We start from the raw sequence: 14,572 nt of genomic DNA, 5'->3' as shown, positions 1-14,572 counted from the left end.
TGCGACCGTGCTTCCTATTGCATCATCGAGAAACTGCATTTCATCATTTGGTCGAATTAGGTCCACCTGAAATTGAACACATGTACCAACTCACAAGTAAAAAACAGCTTGAACACATGTACAAGGAGGTACAGAAAAAACATTTTAGGCTGTATAAATAGAGATCTTAAGTATAAATTCTTATGAAAAACAAGATCAGTGAAATATAATACTAAAGGAATCTAAAATGAGTGGACATGCTTACTATTTTCTCTCCAACAGCTTGAGTACTAGGCTCCTCATTTTTTTTCTTGTGACCTTCAATCCAAACTTGCAATCTTGTAATTTTTGTATCTACCGGACTTGTCTTTTTCTTAAATATAGAAATATATACAAAATCATTACGACACAATTCAAAAGATACATATATCATTACTTATTACTTAAATTATAAAAAATTAAAAATAATTATCATAATGTGAGTCAAACGAGCATAACCTACCTGAATGGAGAAGTCTCAAATCCTGTTAAGGCACTACCACAACAAATCTACTGATATTTTGAGCTGGAAAAATCCAAATTGGATACGCTTCAGCTGTTACCGATAAGAATTAAATTCACATAATTATTTAACAAAGAACATACAAGAAACTAAGACGGAAAAGTGAAACTGTTCGACCAGAAGGAACAACAATTACATAATATCTTTCCGATCTTGTAGCAGCAAATCAAACTCGGAAAAGCAAGTAGCATGGAAGTTCCATCTCAGATATGCTCGTTGAGAAGAACTACCTTAGCACAAATCATGGAGCTTTCTAGATATGTAGCAAGCCAACAGAGACCAAGCCAACACTCAGACGCCATCACAATGCAAGACCAAACACTACTGTGCGGAAAAGAATTAGTGCTATCAATTCAACAGTACATTAAAGACATGAATCTAGTGGCAGACTTATATATAACATGCTTGCGAATATAAGTAAATACCTCTTCGTTCAAAACACAATTTGAAGATTATCTAGGTCTATGTATGTCATCTTAGGGTCCTCTGCCATTTTAGTATCAAATAGAGGAGTAGCCAGCTTGGGAGGGTTCTAAACAAAGGTGAATCACTCATTAAGACAAAAAATCTCCAAAACAATCAAACATGCAAGTTAATTTTTTAATTACCAAGAAAGAAAATCACATATAAAAAATTGATTCCTACATCATTATATTTTAAACAAATAAATATCATGTATTATTCACACAAGTTTTACAAAACTTGAAAAAACCTATCATTATATTTTAATAGGTAGAGGTAACTGACAAAGTTTTTCCTTGGTATTATTTCCTTCCATCATGTAATTGCCACAAAGTTATTTTTTTTTATGGATAACAGTATATAAATATAATCATTCTTTGGCCTGTGCCAAACAGATTTGCTATTGTTATAAGAGAGATAGTTCAATAAACTAGATTGCAAATGAATCATAGAGATTGCAGGAACCTAAGTTGAAAGAAAACGTTTAATATGTCATCAAGATAATATGCATACTAAACCTAGAATTCTATCATAGAACAAAACAAAAAGGATATTAAAAAAAAATAAATAAATAAAGTATGGAAAACCTTGAACTCTATCATAGAACTCTTATCCTAATTGTTAGAAAAAGAGGTAGAAATATGGGAGAATTAGGATATACACAAACCTAAGAGGAGAGTAACTCTTATCCATTAGATTAATTCTAAACTAAATAAATCTACACACAATCAACAACTAATTACAACATATATCAACTAATGATATACTAATCATACTAACTGATCTAGTAATCCAATTAACCCTAATTCCTACACCTTACCTCAAATCACAGCTACTGTTAATGCTGGAACAAGTAGAGCAGAACCAAGAACACCTACAGTACACAGAACCTCACCTCACAGTCGTGCTTATTGATCCACAACACTCAACCTCATTGGAATCAATCGGATCACAACAGGAGGTCAAGCAGGGAGATCACTGATCAATTAACCATCCTTCTAGCCTCTTCCCGGCAGCTCAAGAACACCTCCCTGATACCAACATCTCCAAATCTGTAACCTAATTCAACCGAAAAGAAGAAGAGGATCGGTAACAGAGAAGAAGACCTAAGCTTACCTCAATCGGTTGTCTCCAAAAGGTATCGCCCAATCCGATCCACTTTGAGGAGCCACGGATCGTTATGTGAACAGCTCAAGAAGGAGGAAACGAAGGTTCAATCGGTCGGAAACAACCAAAACCAAGCCCTCCACCGTGCCCTAGCCACCTAGCCATCGTCGCTCACGCGTAAGAACCGGCCGAGGAAGGGATCGCTCCATCGGAAGAGCTTGGACAGCGTCAGCACCTTCAAGAATCCAGCGACGGTCCTCAGGCGACGCGAAGAGGCCCAGATCGTCGGAAAGCAGTTGCCCTCTGTCGGCGTCGGGTGCGTCGGATCTTCCGCGTGAGAGAATAGAGAGATCGGACTGAGAAGGAGAAGGGCTTCGGCTGGATCTGAGCTTAAGGGTCGATTCCGGCAGAGAAAAGATCGCCGGAGCTAAAGCCTTGCTCCGTCGGCGTCGATCGTCCGCGAGAGAGAACAGAGAAGAGAGGAAGTCGGGTCGCGAGGGGTTGGGAAGAAAGGTTCGGCGTTTGGGAAAGAAAATAAGGAAAAAGGATTATATAAATAAAATATTTCCTCACTTAAATGGGTATCCCAAACAGGCTTTATCCGCGCCGTCAATTTGTCCCCTTAAAACCCATCGTACGAGCTCCGAAAAATTTTCAGAAAATTTCTAAAAATTTCGGAAAAATTTTATAAGGCTATTTCCCAAATAACCTTATTATTTAAATTTTCCGATATCTTACCGCATGCAGCGTGAGAAGTTTTTCGGCGCCGTAGGGAAAAGTGCGGAGGGTGTGACAAGTGCGGACGAGGGTTTGGATTTTTGCTAAGGCTAATTATTAATAGATTAAACTAATTATTAATGGATTAATAATGACATTTATTAGAAATGTCAAGATAAAGGATCTAACATGATATTTTATTTTATTTTTGTATTATTTTTAAATAAATGTCATTATAAGGTATTTATTATGACACTTAGAAATAAGTGTCATTAAGATAATATCACAATAGATCAATTTTCCTGTAGTGGGAGAGGAAGCAGCGATGGCTTCGGCGGCTTAGATCCGGTTTATGTTTTTAACCTAGCATTTTTTTTATTTTAATTGTGTTTTTTTACTTATTACATTTTTATTTAATTAATTATTTTAAGTTTTTCTTTACTTATTTTTTTTTAACCATGTTTATTATTGATCGGCTTTTGGGGTTGGATGTATTTTTTTTTATTATTTACATATTTTTATTTAATTTATTTTTTTTAAAGATAACTATCTTTTAAACTATAATTTTAAAAAAAATTAAAGTTGGTCAAAACATGCTGGGTCAAAACACATTCCTTTTAATCATGGTCGTAAAAAATAATTTTTTATTATTATTATTTTTTAAACTAATCGCAGCATGCTGCATGCCGTTAATAATTTTAAAAAGTATTCGCAGCGTGCTTATTTTTGCATGTCATTATTGTTATTAAATATTTATAGTATTAACGGCATACTTTTAATGTGCACTGTAAATATCTAGACGTAATTTTTTTCCTTCTTTAAGTTTATACTATTAACAGCGCGCATCAATATGCACGCCGTTAATAATACTATTAACGGCGTGCTTTTAATGTGCGCTGTTAATAGCAAGCTGCGAAAAGCTATTTTTGTTGTAGTGATGGTGGAAGAAGAAAATGGAGGTATTTTTCAATACTGATTTTGACATTATGCTAATCATGAGAAGTGGTTTTGAAGAACCCAAGGATGAACGCAATGAGACAATCGACATAACAAGATGGACCAAAAGGCAAAAAGAAGAGCATCTAGCAAATTCCAAGGCAATGCATCACCTACTACATGTTCTTCCACAACAAGAAGTAACAAGAATTGGAAACTATACAAGTGCCAAAGACTTGTGGGAATAGCTAGTGGAGCTTCATCAAGGGACATCGGAAGCAAAATTGACAAAAAGAGACCTCCTTCAAACTCAACTCAACAATATCAAGCTTGAGAAAGGAGAAAAGGTATCAATTTTACATTCTATAATTAAAGAAATTATTAATGGGCTAACAAGTGTAGGTGAGACACTTTCAAATCGAGACATGATGATGAAAGCCCTAAATGCTTTCCCAAGAACTACAACTTGGAGCTCCATTGTAGATTCATACTACATATCAAAGGACCTAGAGAAATCCTCTCTAGATGAACTCTTCTCAACAATGGAGCTTCATGAAACAAGAGTTGAAGGATTAGATGGAGAAGCTCATAGATCAAGAGGAGTAGCCCTTGTGACAAACAAGGGAAAGGGAAAGAAAAAGAAATCTTCATCAACACCATCTTCCGACTCCGAAGAATCAAGTGCCTCAATGGATAGTGATCAAGAGGAATATATGGTAAGGAAGATGAAAAAGGCATTTAAATCTTTTTCTTCTAACAAATCTCGTGCTAGGAAAAGTACTAGAAGCAAAAGTAGGACAAGGAAGATCATTTGCTATAATTGTCAAGGAGAAGGACACATAAGAGATGATTGTCCTCTCTTGAAGAAGAAGGAAGGGAAGAAGAGGGAGGAGAAGAAGACAAAAGAAAAGGGGAAGAAGGCTTAAAACCTAAAAGCAACATGGGATGATCCTTCATCATCATCGGAGGAAGAAGAGCACCATGTAGTCAACTTTGCACTAATGGGAATTGATGATATAGCCTCCACCTCATCCGAAAATGAAGAGGCAAAGAGCTCAAGTGAAGATGAAGCTGGGAGCTCAAGTGAAGGGGGAGGTCAAACATCGGATTCGGACGTCTCGGTAAGTGAGGTACATAATCTTCCTCCTCATGTCTTAATTAAAATTATTTCAAGCACAAATGATGATTTGTTTAAGGCAAAAAGAAAGAACAAATCCTTGAAAAATTATATTTTCATGCTTAAGGAAAAATTAGAATTCATGACTATTAAGGATAATGATATGCATGTTTCTTCTACAAATTCAAATGATTCATGTTTAGAAGAAGAAAATAAGAAATTAAGGGAAAAGGTAGAATACCTTACCAATGCCCTTAGAAAATTTGAAATTGGCTCTAAAACCCTAAACATGATCATTGGGAGCCAAAGGGAAAGTTTTAAGAAAAATGGGTTAGGATACAATGAACCCAATAATGAAAAGACCTACCATTGTCTACTTGCTAGGGGGCAATCAAAAACCAAGACCATAGATAGAAAATGGATCCCCAAGGAATATTTGGTAAACCCAATTAAGAAGAACCTCTATTGGGTACCAAAATTAATCCTCAAGGGTTAGAGGATTTTGGATCAAGTCAACTATGATAATCATAATTCAAATCCTTGAAAAATGGTTGACTTGAGACCTTAAGAGGGAGCATTTAGCCTTGATAGAAAATCATGATCAAAAGGGCTAAGTAGAGGTTACCTCTATCTCACAATGATTTGCATTATTTTCTAACCATAAATGTGAGATATTAGGATGATACAAATAATTCACTTATGCTTATGGCATTTTGATGAGTTATGTGATGTATCAATTTTTAGTGATCATAGGCCAACTATGGGGAAAGCAAATGTTTAATTAATGGACATCTTGCCCATAGATCATAGTTGGACATTTCAAATGTTTTGAAAACAATTCTATGTTTCATTTACAGTGCGTAGTTATTTTGAAACATATGAATTTAAAACTAAGGTTTAATTTGATACAAACTGGAGTGTTTTTCAAGGTGTTTGAGTTTTTATCAAAACTTCAAAAATATTATGAATTTCATGAAAACATATTTTTCCTTGGTAAAGAACATTGTAAGAAATGTGTGTTCAAAATTTCATGATTTTTCGAATTTTCTAGAATTTTCTATGCATTTCTGAAGTTGGTTGTAAAATGCTGAAATTTGATTTGGTTTGTGCTAGTCGAATGCGACAGTTAGCAGTCGACTGGTAGCTATTTTCCGGCACTTTCAAGAGCTGGTTTTAGATATTTTTAAGTCCACATTGATACCATAGTATGTATACATGTTTGGTACAATTTTTGATCGTGTCAAAGGGGGAGAAATGCAAAGGTTTAAGTTAAAAACCTAACTATGTGCAAAACTTGGAAATTATGGTTGAGAGCATATGTTAAGGGGGAGCTTGGGTATTATGCTTCATGTTTACATATTGCTTCTAATTTTCATGTTGATATTTATGCCTAACTTAAACATATTGCCACACATAAAAAAGGGGGAGATTGTTGGTTCAATCAACCTAGATTTTGATCGGTACGATCATAGTTTTGATGTGTGTGCCAAAGAGTTTAAGTTAGGTTCACCCTTGTATCTGATATGTGTATTTGAGTTGTGCAGGTTCGCAGGATACACATGCGACTCAAGTTGATGGCTTTGGGTCCGGTGAAGGATGAAGCATCCGAGGGACCGTGGACAAGGCAGCGAGGACAAGGGCCGAGGGAAGCAATTTCGAGGCATACACGAAGGATGGCATTGGGGACGAGCCACAGGCTTGAATGCATCCGAGGGACGAGAGCCAAAGAAAGTTTTCTTGAATGGTTCTGTTCGTTCGGTCGGTGTGGATCAGTCAACTGCAAGTTTTAGCAGTCGACTGGTAAATGGCCGTTGGTGCTGGAAAGTAGCCATTGGCTATCTCTAAAGGTAACACCAGTCGACTGATGGTTTTGCCAGTCGACTGGTGCCGAGATGAGTTGATATGATGATCAACTCTCTCCTCTTATTTAAGGGAAGCTTTGGGGCTTGAAGGAGGTTACTCATGCTTATTGAATAACTCCTTGTCATTTCCCAAAAGCTACCAAGTCTACTCTCTTCCTCCTAAACCTAAGTTCATCATTGTAAAGAGGAAGAGATCCTTTGTGAGAGGTTTGCTCCACCGAGAAGGAGAAAGCTCTAGCCGGAGATTGCCGGGGATTGATCCGCCGAAGGATCAAGGGCTCGTCCACCTCAAGGACACGCCGTGGAGTAGGAGCAAGCAATCTTCGAACCAAGTTACATCGAGCTTGTTAGCGATTTGGTATTCTTTCTTTATTGTTTTCATTAGTTAGTTGGATTTCCGCGTGTGCAATAATCTTTTGTAGAGAAGAAAAGAAGTTGGGGGTGACCTAGCTATCCAACCCCCTTCTATCCGGCCACCGATCCCTTACAAGTGGTATCAGAGCGAGGACGCCCTTCAACGGACTAATCGCCGAGAAGAGCACTTCATCAAAATGGCCGGCTCAAACATTCAACCACCGAAATTCGAAGGGGACTTCTCATGGTGGAAGAAGAAAATGGAGGTATTTTTCAATACTGATTTTGACATTATGCTAATCATGAGAAGTGGTTTTGAAGAACCCAAGGATGAACGCAATGAGACAATCGACATAACAAGATGGACCAAAAGGAAAAAAGAAGAGCATCTAGCAAATTCCAAGGCAATGCATCACCTACTATATGTTCTTCCACAACAAGAAGTAACAAGAATTGGAAACTATACAAGTGCCAAAGACTTGTGGGAATAGCTAGTGGAGCTTCATGAAGGGACATCGGAAGCAAAATTGACAAAAAGAGACCTCCTTCAAACTCAACTCAACAATATCAAGCTTGAGAAAGGAGAAAAGGTATCAATTTTACATTCTAGAATTAAAGAAATTATTAATGGGCTAACAAGTGTAGGTGAGACACTTTCAAATCGAGACATGATGATGAAAGCCCTAAATGCTTTCCCAAGAACCACAACTTGGAGCTCCATTGTAGATTCATACTACATATCAAAGGACCTAGAGAAATCCTCTCTAGATGAACTCTTCTCAACAATGGAGCTTCATGAAACAAGAGTTGAAGGATTAGATGGAGAAGCTCATAGATCAAGAGGAGTAGCCCTTGTGACAAACAAGGGAAAGGGAAAGAAGAAGAAATCTTCATCAACACCATCTTCCGACTCCGAAGAATCAAGTGCCTCAATGGATAGCGATCAAAAGACATATATGGTAAGGAAGATGAGAAAGGCATTTAAATCTTTTTCTTCTAACAAATCTCGTGCTAGGAAAAGTACTAGAAGCAAAAGTAGGACAAGGAAGAACATTTGCTATAATTGTCAAGGAGAATGACACATATATAAGAGATGATTGTCCTCTCTTGAAGAAGAAGGAAGGGAAGAAGAGGGAGGAGAAGAAGACAAAAGAAAAGGGGAAGAAGGCTCAAAACCTAAAAGCAACATGGGATGATCCTTCATCATCATCGGAGGAAGAAGAGCACCATGTAGTCAACTTTGCGCTAATGGGAATTGATGATATAGCCTCCACCTCATCCAAAAATAAAGAGGGAAAGAGCTCAAGTGAAGATGAAGAGGGGAGCTCAAGTGAAGGGGGAGGTCAAACATCGGATTCGGACGTCTCGGTAAGTGAGGTGCATAATCTTCCTCCTCATGTCTTAATTAAAATTATTTCAATCACAAATTATGATTTGTTTAAGGCAAAAAGAAAGAACAAATCCTTGAAAAATGATATTTTCATGCTTAAGGAAAAATTTGAATTCATGACTATTAAGGATAATGATATGCATGTTTCTTCTACAAATTCAAATGATTCATGTTTAGAAGAAGAAAATAAGAAATTAATGGAAAAGGTAGAATACCTTACCAATGCCCTTAGAAAATTTGAAATTGGCTCTAAAACCCTAAACATGATCATTGGGAGCCAATGGGAAAGTTTTAAGAAAAATGCGTTAGGATACAATGAACCCAATAATGAAAAGACCTACCATTGTCTACTTGCTAGGGGGCAATCAAAAACCAAGACCATAGATAGAAAATGAATCCCCACGGAATATTTGGTAAACCCAATTAAGAAGAACGTCTATTGGGTACCAAAATTAATCCTCAAGGGTTAGAGGATTTTGTATCAAGTCAACTATGATAATCATAATTCAAATCCTTCAAAAATGGTTGACTTGAGACCTTAAGAGGGAGAACTTAGCCTTGATAGAAAATCATGATCAAAAGGGCTAAGTAGAGGTTACCTCTATCTCACAATGATTTGCATTATTTTCTAACCATAAATGTGAGATATTAGGATGATACAAATAATTCACTTATGCTTATGGCATTTTGATGAGTTATGTGATGTATCAATTTTTAGTGATCATAGGCCAACTATGGGGAAAGCAAATGTTTAATTAATGGACATCTTGCCCATATATCATAGTTGGACATTTCAAATGTTTTGAAAACAATTCTATGTTTCATTTACAGTGCGTAGTTATTTTGAAACATATGAATTTAAAACTAAGGTTTAATTTGATACAAACTTGAGTGTTTTTCAAGGTGTTTGAGTTTTTATCAAAACTTCAAAAATATGATGAATTTCATGAAAACATATTTTTCCTTGGTAAAGAACATTATAAGAAATGAGTGTTCAAAATTTCATGATTTTTCGAATTTTCTAGAATTTTCTATGCATTTCTGAAGTTGGTTGTAAAATGCTCAATTTTCCGGCACTTTCAAGTGCTGGTTTTAGATATTTTTAAGTCTACATTGATACCATAGTATGTATACATGTTTGGTGCAATTTTTGATGGTGTGAAAGGGGGAGAAATGCAAAGGTTTAAGTTAAAAACCTAACCATGTGCAAAACTTGGAAATTATGGTTGAGAGCATATGTTAAGGGGGAGCTTGGGTATTATGCTTCATGTTTACATATTGCTTCTAATTTTCATGTTGATATTTATGCCTAACTTAAACATATTGCCACACATCAAAAAGGGGGAGATTGTTGGTGCAATCGACCTAGGTTTTGATCGGTACGACCATAGTTTTGATGTGTGTGTCAAAGAGTTTAAGTTAGGTCCACCCTTGTATCTAATATGTGTATTTGAGTTGTGCAGGTTCGCAGGATACACATGCGACTCAAGTTGATGGCTACGGGTCCGGTGAAGGATGAAGCATCCGAGGGACCGTGGACAAGGCAGCGAGAACAAGTGTAACGCCCGAAAATTCTCAAAAATATTTTAGATGTATTCTACGATTTTTCTGGAATTTTAGGATATTTTTATGGAATTATTAGAGCTGCGGAAGTAGCAAAAACAAATAGAACCGTAAAATAGCCTACGCGGGAATTGAACCCGAGACCTATTGGGTCCTAGACTTATAGCGGACTCTAGTAACCAAGTGAACCCAGCAGGGCCGTGCTGAAAAGAAAGGGGATCAATTAAATTTATATTAGAGTTGTGCGAAATTACCCACTTAATATAAAAAGGAAGGAAATAAGTGAAGAGTTATTTTAACCTAACTTTTCTCATCCTCACCCTAACCTCACGCCGCCCCCTCCCTCCTCTTTCTCTCTCGGCGCACCAAGCCCCAAGGGCTAGGGTTTCATTCCAAAGGCTCTAGGAGCATCTTCCGGCGATGACTCCGACACGAGGACGCTACCCTCTGCGAGAGGAACGCGTGGACGCGAGAAGATCGTCGAAAGGATCGTCTCCTCCGGAGATCTAACGATTAGAATCGTAAGAAAATCCGAACAGGAGGTAAGAAACCCCTCACCTACAGTATAAGTAGCTTTCGTATGAATTTAAGCTTCGGTTTAGTAGTATGTAGACTTTCGGCACAAAGGATGTGAGCTAGCGCATACCAAGTGTTCGAATAAATGGTTAGAGCAGTCAAAATGCAATTTAGGCATTTTATTAGCTTAGATAAATGCAATAGAAGCATTTTCACAGTTTATTTAGTCTTGCTATAGCTCTTATAGGACTAGATGTCCATTGGGTGGGCTCCCACAGTCGCCTCTAGGTTCAGACAACCTAGTTCTAGGTTCAGATAACCTAGAAAGAGCAAGACAAGTAATAATTAGCTATGTTCAGTATTTTATTTTCTCAGTGGCACTGTACTGGATTAGATATCCATTGGGTTGGGCTCCCATAGTCGTCCCTAGGTTCAGCTAACCTAGTAACCCTACTAGATTCGGAATTTGCAACCCCGGGTTTAGTTAGGGATGCGCGCACAGCAAGTACAGTTGTCGGGCCCAAACAGCAACATGATTATGTATTTTAATCTATTATGAATATAGTTTTCAAACATCACAAAATAGTTATGTGAACTCAGTTCAACTTTAGCAATCAGATTAGTATTAGCTTAGCTCAATTTTATATCAGTGTAGCTTTCTGTTAATACAACATGATAGTTTGTTATTAGCTTTATTGCCATGATCAGTTTTGCTTCTATACGTTGTATGTCATGCCATGCTTAGCATATTCAGTATGTATTTCAAATAGCATGTTTTAAAAACATAAATTGCATCGTATGCATGTTTTGTGAGGTAGATGGTTTCTTACTAAGCGTAAAACTTACAGATACTCTTTCCTTATACTGCAGATAAAGGTAAAGGAAAGATGGACTAGTGGAGGCTGGAGGACAATGCGATGAAGATGTGTGTGGATGGAACTTGGAATAAAGACCTTGGAGAAACTAGAAATAAATATGAAACTTTAGCATTTTATTGAGTTGATACTTTCTTTATTTTCAGTTATTTTGATGTTATAAATCATGAAAAACCTGTTCAGATTATTAGTGTTCATTCTTAGAATGTCAGTTAGTGTCATTAGGATGTTTCTCGGTCATTATTGGAGTTGTTGTACGTGATTCGGCACGAAATCAGAAACTCCAATCGATCAGCTGATCGACTGGGGGCTTCCCAATCGATCGGTTGATCTACTGGGCAACTCGTTTCGCGAACAGTAGGCCTCTGGATCGATCAGCCGATCGATCCAGAATATTACCCCGAGCACAGTAGCGTGCCGGATCGATCACTAGATCGATCCAACCTGAGACTCGCATACAGTAGCCTGCTGAATCGATCCCCGGATCGATTCGACCATTCCAATCGATCTGTGGATCGATTGGGAGGGCTGAAAACAGCTGGGAAACCTCTAGTTTAGCTCCTTGACCATGAGGGATGTAAATTACATTATGAATAGCTTAGATTACACCCCCTAGCATGTATAGAACAAGGAATGACAATAGTTTAGCAAAATTTTGATTCGTACAGCTTCCGCACTTAGACTTAATGTTGGTCATGGAGTAGTTAGCACTGCATAATGTGACGGTCCGGCCTTACAGATTAGTTAGTAGAAGGCGGGTCGTTACAGAGTGGTATCATAGCAGCTTCCATACTTCCTACACACACATCAGCATTGAACCTGCAGCTTCCAAGTAAGAACATCTCTCACTTTCTTTATGTTTCTTGTTTCATGTTTAGATATGACTAAAGCATGCTTGTTCATGATAGTAGTTGACATGATAACAATAGTTACTCCCTTATGATTGTGTTAGTCATGTATGTCCTCCATGTCTCTAGAGATGGCACGAGGACGCCTAGCTAGGAGGGCACCAGCCACTGAGCCCCGACATGAGGCAGGCAGTTCAGTGCCTCCCCCAGACCAACAGGAGATAGCGACCTTAAAGGCTAATCAGCAGAATACTCCCACTATCACCCCGGAACCAAACATAGCAACCCCGGTAGTTATAGAGGTTCCACCAGTCCAGCCTACAACACTAGTGGCCCCAGTAGCAGAGGCAAAAAGAGAGGCCTATCTGATCCAGTGGCAAAGAGTTAAGCCCGAGAACTTCTCAGGCACCAGTGAATCATGGGATGCTCAAGCCTGGTTCAAAACACTGGAGAGTACGATGGAGCTCCTGGACTGGCCAGAACACGAGAAGGTGAAGTGTGCCTCCTTCTGCCTGACAGGAGATGCACGCATGTGGTGGGAGAGAATCAGAGCGAAGCGCCTAGTGAACCAGATGACATGGGCTGACTTCGAGAAAGAATTCTTCGAGGAGTTCTTTCACATGCGGGTCACCAACCGCCACTACGACGAGTTCACTGAGTTTCGTCAGGGCAACCTATCAGTTGAGGAAGCCGTGAAGAAATTCAATAGATTGGCTCGTCTATGCCCTGAACTAGTCAGCATAGAGAAAGAAAGAGTCCAGTTGATGCTCAAGATGCTGAGGCCGGAAATAGCAATGAACGTGGCTGGCGGCGTTCACAGGCCGCAAACCACCGAAGAACTAGTCAGCAGTGCTCTGACCACCGAGCACTACCAAAACAGTATCAAACAGCAGAAGCAAGTCCTCTCAGAGTCAAAAGGGCAAGGAGGCTCAGGCACTCAGAAACAACAGGGTCACAGCTCCAACTGGAAAGGGAACTCCAACAATTAGCGCAAACCAGGGAGTTACCCAAAAGGAGGGCCAGTTAGCAAACAGCCAAGTTATCCAAAGTGTGCTACTTGTGGGAAATTTCACCTTGGAGTTTGTCGTAAAGGCACACGAGGATGCTTTGAGTGTGGACAGGAAGGGCATATGGCTAAGCAGTGCTCGAACAAGACTAGTCTTCCTCCACCACAACCGATTCAGTATGGAGGCCATCCGACTCAGTTATATCAGATGCAGGCCGCTCTAGATGGTCCACACATCAGCCAGGGCAGACTAGAAGCCCCTCCAGCTATGACGAATGCAAGGATCTACTCCTTAACCAGAGAAGACGTAGCAAATGCCTCGACAGTTGTTACAGGTTAGATTAGCATTTTACAGCAAAGTACAACTGTATTATTCGATACTGGGGCAACCCATTCTTATATATCCAGGGCATTTGCTGAGAAGTTAGCAAGACCTCCAGAGGTACTCAGTAGTCAGTTTCTGACGACCTTACCTTCAGGAGAAATTATGGCATCTACGCACTGGCTTAGAGCAGTGCCAGTCATTATAGCAAACCAAGAGCTCTTTTGTGATCTGATAGTGCTAAATATGACTGACTACGATGTCATCCTTGGAATGGACTTCTTGATCAGATACGGTGCTTCCATCGAGTGCCGTAAATAGAAAGTGGTATTCCAACCTGAAGCCGAAGCACAGTTCGAGTTCATCGGAGAACCCAAGAGAAAGGCCAAAAAGTTTCTCTCCGCTATGAAAGCACAGAGATTAATGGATTCAGGATGTACGGGATTTTTAACACAAGTAGTCAGTACCAGTCAGGACAGGGACCAACAGCTAGCAGAGGTCCGAGTCGTATGTGATTACCCAGCAGTCTTCCCTGAAGAGTTACCAGGCTTAGCACCAAACAGGGAGATTGAATTCGAGATAGAACTCATTCCCGGTACAAATCCTATCTCCAAAGCGCCTTACAGCATGGCTCCAGCAAAACTGAAAGAACTTCATGAGCAACTACAGGAGCTGCTTGACAAGGGCTTCATACGTCCGAGTCACTCACCATGGGGAGCGCCTGTATTGTTCGTGAAGAAGAAGGACGGGAGCATGCGCCTGTGCATAGATTACAGAGCACTGAACCAAGTCACGATCAAGAACAGGTATCCTCTTCCCAGAATAGATGACCTATTCGATCAGCTAAAGGGAGCAGCAGTGTTCTCTAAGATAGACCTCAGATCAGGTTATCATCAGGTGAAAGTCAAGGAAGGGGATATACCCAAGACAGCATTCAGGACTAGATACGGACATTA

The 14,572-nt window shown here is 39.1% G+C and overlaps 1 long non-coding RNA gene across 2 annotated transcripts; it reads right to left on the bottom strand.

The window, feature by feature from the left end:
* Nucleotides 1–480: 480 nt before the first annotated feature.
* Nucleotides 481–1,127, bottom strand: LOC122027841. Of its 2 annotated transcripts, none has more exons than XR_006124544.1 (3): nucleotides 967–1,127; nucleotides 678–862; nucleotides 481–574 (listed from the first exon to the last, which is right to left on the bottom strand). It is a non-coding gene; the product is annotated as an uncharacterized LOC122027841 (long non-coding RNA). The 2 variants fall into 2 exon arrangements; XR_006124543.1 differs by having other exon boundaries at nucleotides 481–544; nucleotides 772–862.
* Nucleotides 1,128–14,572: the final 13,445 nt, after the last annotated feature.

Source organism: Zingiber officinale, chromosome 10A, assembly GCF_018446385.1.
Source record: "Zingiber officinale cultivar Zhangliang chromosome 10A, Zo_v1.1, whole genome shotgun sequence".
Taxonomy (NCBI): domain Eukaryota; kingdom Viridiplantae; phylum Streptophyta; class Magnoliopsida; order Zingiberales; family Zingiberaceae; genus Zingiber; species Zingiber officinale.
The sequence above is the reverse complement of the archived record's forward strand: the minus strand, read 5'-3'. Positions and strand labels throughout refer to the sequence as shown.